This window comes from Arachis hypogaea, chromosome 9 (assembly GCF_003086295.3).
Source record: "Arachis hypogaea cultivar Tifrunner chromosome 9, arahy.Tifrunner.gnm2.J5K5, whole genome shotgun sequence".
Lineage (NCBI taxonomy): Eukaryota > Viridiplantae > Streptophyta > Magnoliopsida > Fabales > Fabaceae > Arachis > Arachis hypogaea.
In genome coordinates this window covers 10,221,436-10,231,163 of record NC_092044.1, presented here as the reverse complement: position 1 = coordinate 10,231,163, position 9,728 = coordinate 10,221,436, and the positions used below count along the sequence as shown (strand labels likewise).

At 38.1% G+C, this 9,728-nt stretch overlaps 1 non-coding gene across 1 annotated transcript; it reads left to right on the top strand.

Moving 5' to 3' along the window:
• Positions 1-1,572: 1,572 nt before the first annotated feature.
• On the top strand, positions 1,573-1,680 carry LOC112713671 (small nucleolar RNA R71). Its single transcript, XR_003158641.1, has one exon. It is a non-coding gene; the product is annotated as a small nucleolar RNA R71 (small nucleolar RNA).
• The last annotated feature ends 8,048 nt before the right edge of the window (positions 1,681-9,728 follow it).

The window sequence follows — 9,728 nt, the reverse complement described above, 5'->3', positions numbered from 1 at the left end:
TGACTGTGGGGGCTCTGTTTGGCTCTGTTTTGAGAGAAGATCTTCATGCTTCCTCTCCATGATGACAGAGGGATATCCTTGGGCCTAAAACACCAAGGATTCTTCATTCACTTGAATGATCAACTCTCCTCTATCAACATCAATCACAGCCTTTGCTGTGGCTAGGAAGGGTCTGCCAAGGATGATGGATTCATCCATGCATTTCCCAGTCTCTAGGACTATGAAGTCAGTAGGGATGTAATGGTCTTCAACTTTAACCAGAACATCCTCTACAAGTCCATAGGCTTGTTTTCTTGAGTTGTCTGCCATCTCTAGTGAGATTTTTGCAGCTTGCACCTCAAAGATCCCTAATTTCTCCATTACAGAGAGGGGCATGAGGTTCACACTTGACCCTAAGTCACACAAGGCCTTCTTGAAGGTCATGGTGCCTATGGTACAAGGTATAGAAAACTTCCCAGGATCCTGCCTCTTTTGAGGCAATTGCTGCCTAGACAAGTTATCCAGTTCTTTGGTGAGCAAAGGGCGTTCATCCTCCCAAGTCTCATTTCCAAATAACTTGTCATTTAGCTTCATGATTGCTCCAAGGTATTTAGCAACTTGCTCCTCAGTGACATACTCATCCTCTTCAGAGGAAGAATACTCATCAGAGCTTATGAATGGCAGAAGTAAGTCCAATGGAATCTCTATGGTCTCAGTTTGAGCCTCAGATTCCCATGGTTCCTCATTGGGGAACTCATTGGAGGTCAGTGGGCGTCCAGTGAGGCCTTCCTCAGTGGCGTTCACTGCCTCTCCTTCCTCCCAGAATTCGGCCATATTGATGGCCTTGCATTCTCCTTTTGGATTTTCTTCAGTATTGCTTGGGAGAGTGCTTGGAGGAAGTTCAGTAATTTTCTTGCTCAGCTGACCCACTTGTCCTTCCAAATTCCTAATGGAAGATCTAGTTTCAGTCATGAAACTTTGAGTGGTTTTGATTAGATCAGAGACCATGGTTGCCAAGTCAGAATTATTCTGCTTAGAACTCTCTGTCTGTTGCTGAGAAGATGATGGAAAAGGCTTGCTATTGCTAAACCTATTTCTTCCACCATTATTGTTATTGAAACCTTGTTGAGGTCTCTGTTGATCCTTCCATGAAAGATTTGGATGATTCCTCCATGAAGGATTGTAGGTGTTTCCATAGGATTCTCCCATGTAATTCACCTCTTCCATTGAAGGGTTCTCAGGATCATAAGCTTCTTCCTCAGATGAAGCTTCCTTAGTACTGCTTGGTGCATTTTGCATTCCAGACAGACTTTGAGAAATCATATTGACTTGTTGGGTCAATATTTTGTTCTGAGCCAATATGGCATTCAGAGTGTCAATCTCAAGAACTCCTTTCTTCTGACTAGTCCCATTGTTCACAGGATTTCTTTCAGAAGTGTACATGAATTGGTTATTTGCAACCATTTCAATCAGTTCTTGAGCTTCAGTGGGCGTCTTCTTCAGATGAAGAGATCCTTCAGAAGAGCTATCCAAAGACATCTTGGACAGTTCAGAGAGACCATCATAGAAAATACCTATGATGCTCCATTCAGAAAGCATATCAGTGGGACACTTTCTGATCAATTGTTTGTATCTTTCCCAAGCTTCATAGAGGGATTCTCCTTCCTTCTGTCTGAAGGTTTGGACTTCCACTCTAAGCTTACTCAATTTTTGAGGTGGAAAGAACTTTGCCAAGAAGGCATTGACTAGCTTTTCCCAAGAGTCCAGGCTTTCTTTAGGTTGAGAATCCAACCATGTTCTAGCTCTGTCTCTTACAGCAAAAGGGAATAGCATCAGTCTGTAGACCTCAGGGTCAACCCCATTAGTCTTGACTGTGTCACAGATTTGCAAGAACTCAGCTAAAAACTGATGAGGATCTTCCAATGGAAGTCCATGGAACTTGCAATTCTGTTGCATTAGAGAAACTAATTGAGGCTTAAGCTCAAAGTTGTTTGCTCCAATGGCAGGGATAGAGATGCTTCTCCCATAGAAGTCGGGAGTAGGTGCAGTAAAGTCACCCAGCACCTTCCTTGCATTGTTGGCATTGTTGTTGTTTTCGGCTGCCATATGTTCCTCTTCCTTGAAGAGTTCGTTCAAGTGCTCTAAAGAGAGTTGTGCCTTGGCTTCTCTTAGCTTTCTCTTTAAGGTCCTTTCAGGTTCAGGATCAGCCTCAACAAGAATGCCTTTGTCTTTGCTCCTGCTCATAAGAAAGAGAAGAGAACAAGAAAATATGGAATCCTCTATGTCACAGTATAGAGATTCCTTGAGGTGTCAGAGGAAGAAAAATGGAAGACAGAGGTAGAAAATTCGAACTTATCAAAGAAGATGGAGTTCGAATTTTGCATTAAGGAATAGTGTTAGTCCATAAATAGAAGGATGTGAGAAGGAGGGAAGTAATTTTCGAAAATTAAGTGAAAAATTTTGAAAACATTTTTGAAAAACATTACTTAATTTTCGAAAATGAAAATGGAAAAGAAATCAAGTGATTTTTGGAAAAGATTTTGAAATTAGAAATCAAAAGGATTTGATTGAAACTATTTTGGAAAAGATGTGGTTAAGAAGATATGATTGTTTTTTTAAAAAAAAATGTGATTGAGAAGATATGATTTGAAAAACATTTTAAAAAGATTTGATTTGAAAATAATTTGAAAAGATATGATTTTAAAAATTAATGACTTGCCTAACAAGAAAAGATATGATTCAAACATAAAACCTTCCTCAACAGAAAAGGCAAAAAATGTTCAATCAAATCATTAATTGTTAGTAAGTATCTTTGAAAAAGGAAAGAAATTGATTTTGAAAACATTTGATTGAAAAGATATGATTTGAAAAAGATTTGATTTTGAAAAACTTTGAAAACTTAGAAAAAATTTGATTTGAAAACAAAATCTTCCCTTCTAGCCATCCTGGCGTTAAACGCCCAGAATGGTGCACATTCTGGAATTTAACACCCAAAATGCTACCCTTTTGGGCGTTAAACGCCCAACCAGGTACCCTGGCTGGCGTTTAAACGCCAGTCTGTCCTTCTTCACTGGGCGTTTTGAACGCCCAGCGTTTTCTGTGCAATTCCTCTGCTGTATGTTCTGAATCTTCAATTCTCTGTATTATTGACTTGAAAAGACACAAATTAAAAATATTTTTGGATTTTTAATAGTAGGGAAAAATCAAAATGCAACAAGAATCAAATAACAATGCATGCAAGACACCAAACTTAGCAGTTTGTATACTACTGACACTAACAAAATGAGAATGCATATGAGACACACAAAACACTCAAGTCAATAGAATTCAAAGATCAGAGCACGAAAATAATCAAGAATTACTTGAAGATCCTTAAGACACATGAATGAATGCATGCAATTGACACCAAACTTAAGATGAGACACTAGACTCAAACAAGAAATATTTTTGGATTTTATGATTTTGTAAAATTTTTTTTTTTGTGTTTTTCGAAAATTAAGTGAAAAAAGATATCAAAATTCTTAATGAGAATTCCAGGAATCAGTGCAATGCTAGTCTAAGACTCCGGTCCAGGAATTAGACATGGCTTCACAGCCAGCCAAGCTCTCAAAGAAAGCTTCGGTCCAAAACACTAGACATGACCAAAGGTCAGCCAAGCCTTAGCAGATCACTGCTCCAAAAGCAAGATTGATAAGAAATCAATCAAGCTCTTGTGGTGATAAGTTGAAACCTCGGTCCAATGAAATTAGACATGGCTTCTCAGCCAGCCAGATTTCAACAAATCATCATGAAACTCTAGAATTCATCTTCAAGAATTTCGAAAAAAATAAACACCTAATCTAAGCAACAAGATGAACCGTCAGTTGTCCAGCCTGAACAATCCCGGGCAATAACACCAAAAACTTGATGTTGTTGCCGGATCTTGGCACTGATGTTACCAAAGGCTTGCTCAAAACTAGAACAATCCCCGGCAACGGCGCCAAAAACTTGGTGCGCGAAATTGTGAACAATACTTTTTCACAACTCTCATAATCCCCGGTAATGGCTCCAAAAACGTGGTAGCTCAATACCATGGCATTACACAACTTCGCACAACTAACCAGCAAGTGCACTGGGTCGTCCAAGTAATAAACCTTACGTGAGTAAGGGTCGATCCCACGGAGATTGTTAGTATTGAAGCAAGCTATGGTCATCTTGTAAATCTTAGTCAGGCAAACTCAAATGATAATGGTGATGAACGAAAATAACACAAAGGTAAAGATAGAGATACTTATGTAATTCATTGGTAGGAACTTCAGATAAGCGCATGAAGATGCCTTCCCTTCCGTCTCTCTGCTTTCCTACTGTCTTCATCCAATCCTTCTTACTCCTTTCCATGGCAAGCTTAAGCAAGGGTTTCACCGTTGTCAGTGGCTACCTCCCATCCTCTCATTGGAACGATTCCTAATGCCCTGTCACGGCACGGCATTCCATCTGTCGGTTCTCAATCAGGCCGGAATAGAATCCAGTGATTCTTTTGCGTCTGTCACTAACGCCCCGCCCTCAGGAGTTTGAAGCACGTCACAGTCATTCAGTCATTGAATCCTACTCAGAATACCACAGACAAGGTTAGACCTTCCGGATTCTCTTGAATGCCGCCATCAGTTCTCGCCTATACCACGAAGACTCTGATCTCACGGAATGGTTGGCTCGGTTGTCAGGCGAGCACTCGGTTGTCAGGCGATCAACCATGCATCGTGCAATCAGGAATCCAAGAGATATTCACTAGAGCCTTGAACGCTTGTAGAACAAGAGTGGTTGTCAGTCACCTTGTTCATGGGTGAGAATGATGATGAGTGTCACGGATCATCACATTCATCAAGTTGAAGAACAAGTGATATCTTGGATAAAGAACAAGCGGAATTGAATGGAAGAACAATAGTAATTGCATTAATACTCGAGGTACAGCAGAGCTCCACACCTTAATCTATGGTGTGTAGAAACTCCACCGTTGAAAATACATAAGCATAAGGTCTAGGCATGGCCGAATGGCCAGCCTCCCAAGGATCTAAGATAGCATACAAAATGAAGATAGCTACCAAAGTCCTCTCATACAATAGTAAAAGGTCCTACTTATAAGAACTAGTAGCCTAAGGTGTACAGAAATGAGTAAATGACATAAAAATCCTCTTCCGGGCCCACTTGGTGTGTGCTTGGGCTGAGCAATGAAGAAAATTTCGTGCAGAGACTCTTCTTGGAGTTAAACGCCAGCTTTAGTGCCAGTTTGGGCGTTTAACTCCCATTTGGGTGCCAGTTCCAGCGTTTAACGCTGGGATTTCTTGAGGTGACTTTGAACGCCGGTTTGGGCCATCAAATCTTGGGCAAAGTATGGACTATCATATATTGCTGGAAAGCCCAGGATGTCTACTTTCCAACTCCGTTGAGAGCGCGCCAATTGGGCTTCTGTAGCTCCAGAAAATCCACTTCGAGTGCAGGGAGGTCAGAATCCAACAGCATCTGCAGTCCTTTTTGGTCTCTAAATCAGATTTTTGCTCAGGTCCCTCAATTTCAGCCAGAAAATACCTGAAATCACAGAAAAACACACACACTCATAGTAAAGTCCAGAAAAGATAATTTTAACTAAAAACTAATAAAAATATACTAAAAACTAACTATATCATACCAAAAACATACTAAAAACAATGCCAAAAAGTATACAAATTATCCGCTCATCAGTCGGCATGTACGATTGCAACAATGTCATCTTGCAAATGGAACTTTACGCACAAGTGATTTGTAGAAACAATAGCTCTGAAGAATTAAGGGATGGTAATCCCAACATAACATTATAAGGGTTGACGCAGTCAATCACTAAGAATTGAATATCTAGGGTTTTCGAGCATGGGTGCTCCCCTAGTGTGGTTTTTAACCACACATAACCTGTCACAGGAACCCTTTCCCTGGAGAAGCCTACCAATTCTCCGGTTGAAGGTTGCAAAGTCTTTTTGCTAAGTTGCATATTTTGAAAAGTTGAGTAGAATAATACATTTGTGCTGCTTCTTAGATCAAGTAATACTTTTCTGACTGTTAGGTCTTTAATGTTCACGGAGATTACAACAGGATCATCTAAGTTTGGGAATTGTGACTTGAAACTGATGCATTGAAAGAAATGTGTTCGGGGGGAGGGGTTGTTGTGATGACGAAGATCCTTCCATGGTTAGCATTGTTCGGTAACTTCGATTTCTAGCCGAGCTGGTGGTTCTTCCTCCTATAAAACCTCCTGAAATGTCGTTAATGACTCCCCTTGGTGTGGGAAGTTCGGACAAAGTATGCCATTTTACTTTGTCTTTGGATGTTGAGTTATATTTTGGCTGATCTGTTATAGGGCTTGTTGTTTCTTTTTGAATTATGTCGTTGATTCATTTGTCCAGCAACCCTTGTCTTGCCAGCCTTTCTAATAGGTCTTTGGCTACTACACATTCATCGGTGGTATGGCCGAACTTTTGATAGAATGTGCAGTGTTTGCTCTTGTCTACGTACTTCTGATCTTGATAAGTTCCTGCTTTACTGGGTGGTTTTATGATCTTAGCGTGAAGGATTTATTTTATTATGTCTTCTCTTTTTGTGTTAAATTTTGTGTATGAGTCAAACTTCGGCGTCAACTTGATGGCTTCTTTTGTTCTCGTATTTGTCTTCTTCTCTTCGGGGCATTTGCTTCTCGGCTTTCCTGGCTTCTCTTAGCTCTCATTTTCATCTGTCCTGATGCTTTATCCTTAAACTCCGTTAATGTTTTGGGTAGTGACTGCAATAGTCTCCTGGAATCTTCCTGGGCAGAGGCCGCTCTTCAGCACAGGTAGGTGCAAGTCTGGACTGAGATAAGGAATTTTCATTGCGACTATGGCAAACTTTATCATGTAATCTTTTAAGCTTTCATGTTGGCCTTGCTTGATGGTGCTGAGGATATCAAAGTCATAGACGTAGATCTTTGAGGCCATGAAATGGTTAACGAATAGGTTGGCAAACTCTTCAAAGATGGAAATTGAACCTGCAGACAAACTGAAAAACAATAATAAATTAAAGTAGCTCCATCCAAGAAAGTTGGAAAGGAAGGACATAAGATTGGATCAGAAGCACCATTTAAAACACATCATGGATTCAAATTTAGTGACGTGAATTTTGGGGTCACCAAAACCCTTATATGGTTTTAATGTTGTTGGGAGTGTGACACTTTTCGTCATTTGGAAACTCATTATTTTTTGCCGAGAAAGGATTTGTTCTTCTTTTTACGGATTTTGGGGGAGTATCTTCCATCGCCGTATTTATTTCAAAATGATATTCGTCCTCGGGATTTTTCTTGCTCGCATTCTTTTTGTCACCCTCCTCCCCATCTCCACCTATTCTACCTGCTAGAAGTTTGAACATTTTCTTCACTTCCGCTTGAAGGACAGCATTCATAACTGCTAATTTAGCATGAGTGGGAGGAAGGGGTGACGTTGCGTCATCGGTCATGCTAGGAATTCTACAAAAAAGAGGTAAAATAAATAAAGAAGAAGAATTGTGGGGTAACGTTAGAATTCAGCCCCACGGTGGGTGTCAAATGTTCCGTCAAGGATATTCTTCGAGCTATAGCTCGTCGCCGCTACTTGATAAATGCTTCCACATTTCCTGAACAACGGAAATAGGAAAACCCTGAAGCTTTTTTCTAGTTGTAGAACCTACAAAAAGGACTCCGACACTCAAGTCAATAATATATCTCTTAAAGTGAAAACTAAACTAAAAATATTAGGATTGACATTCTTTCTCTTGAAATCTTCCCCTTTAGCCCTGTTAGTGCTGTTATTTATCGTTGTTTAGGTTAACCAACCTGTCGCCACTATCACCGATTTTTGGGGTGAATCCGAGAGAGTTTGAGCGAGGTGGTTCTTTTTCACTGGACAGATCTTTATTTAAAATATTTTGAATATGAATCCGAGGTATAACCGTCTTCTTTCGAGTTATAAGAGTTAAGGAACAATTATTATTCTTATTATTATTCCAAAAACGATATCTAGATTACGTATTATTGACAAGTAAATCTTCTACTAATACTTGAACTAATGCCTTCAATAGATTTCGTGGAACCTTAGACCAACTAGATATCGTTTCTTACTAGAAGGGTATGGTTTACTACAGCAATTCCAACAGATAATTGCGGTTTCCGAAAGCCAATTTTTGAAAACCACTACTAAATTAATGAAAGCAGCGCGGTGAAAATTTTATGGGTTGTGGAATCAATTTTATTTAGCAGCAGTTTAGTCAAAACTGTTGCTAAATGATAGTTTAGTAGCGGCTGGCAAGGCAGAAAACATATTTGTTGCCAAATCATTGATATTTTAGTGACGGTTTGAATCAACCGCCGCTAATCGATATTTTAGTCATGGTTGTTGCACCAAGAGATATATAAACCGTATTTGATTTAGCAGTGGTTTGACTATGAACCGCCGCTAAATCAAGCAACTACTGGTTCTTTATTTCCATTCATGTGATGTATAATCCAATTTGATTTGCTATCTTAGTATTTTCTGTACAAAATTAAAGCTAAATAAAAGTTGTATTCTATTTATTTTTAAAAAATAAGGATGAATGGAATTTGAATAAGCTATCAAGCAGTAGTCTCTCTCAACTTTGGTTAAGCTATCATCAATAAGAAGTATTCGTTGTATCGATGGAGGCTTGTGCATGCTGTGAAAATGATAGAGGAGAAAATTATTAAATATAGACTCTTCTAACCATAAAGTGTGGTAACTTTAATTTGTGCTTCGTGTTCATACTCAACTAAATCTGCTAGCTGCTGTCTTATTCATATTATTTTCTTTTTGGGTACAACTTTCATATTTGTTACTTTCATCTCTATCCTAATAACGTCCAAAAGTTATAAGAATGAATGCGCATGGCTAATTCATTGTTCATTCTTCTCCTGAAGGTTATAAGAACGGATAAAGTACATATTTTTTTCTATAATTTTATCAAACAAGTTTAAAATTATTTTTAATATATCTAAAAATTTTAATTATAATATTTTAAATATATTTTAATTTTATTCAATGTATTTTCACTGCTTCTATCAATGATTAGAGAAAAAAATAAAAATCATGCTACGTATACATCAAAATCAACTATTAGTATAAAATACATAATAAAATACAAAATATATATTGAAAATAATTAATTTTAGTGTACAAATAATATTTTTATAAAAATAATTACAAGCTTTTGAATTACCAATAATGTTAAACTATATATTAATAGTAAGTAACATGTACAAATAGAATTAAAATTTATTTTAAATATTATGATAGAATTGATATAAATTAAACATTAGATAAACGTATAAATGTTTTTACAAACATTAGGATCGAATTTTATAGATGAATTTATTCTCAAAGAGGGAGCAGAAGAGAAAATGATAAGCCTAGCCAAGTAGCCATGATTGATGAGTATGTGTGCGGTTAAGAAATGCGAATAATTGGCTAATTTCTAACCATGTTGACTAAGATATGGTATTTTCCCTTTTTCAAAGGCATTATTTTAATCCCTTTTTTCCTATTGGTGCACCTGTTTTGATCCATTATTGATGAAAACCAAAACGTGGCGAGAAACGGAAACTAACTAACAAGTAACAACATGATTAAGGAGGGCCCATCAAATAACGACCATAGTCCATACACACAAAGATATGAAGATATGCATTGTGAAGTCCTCCTACGTATCACCATATATGCTCCAAGACA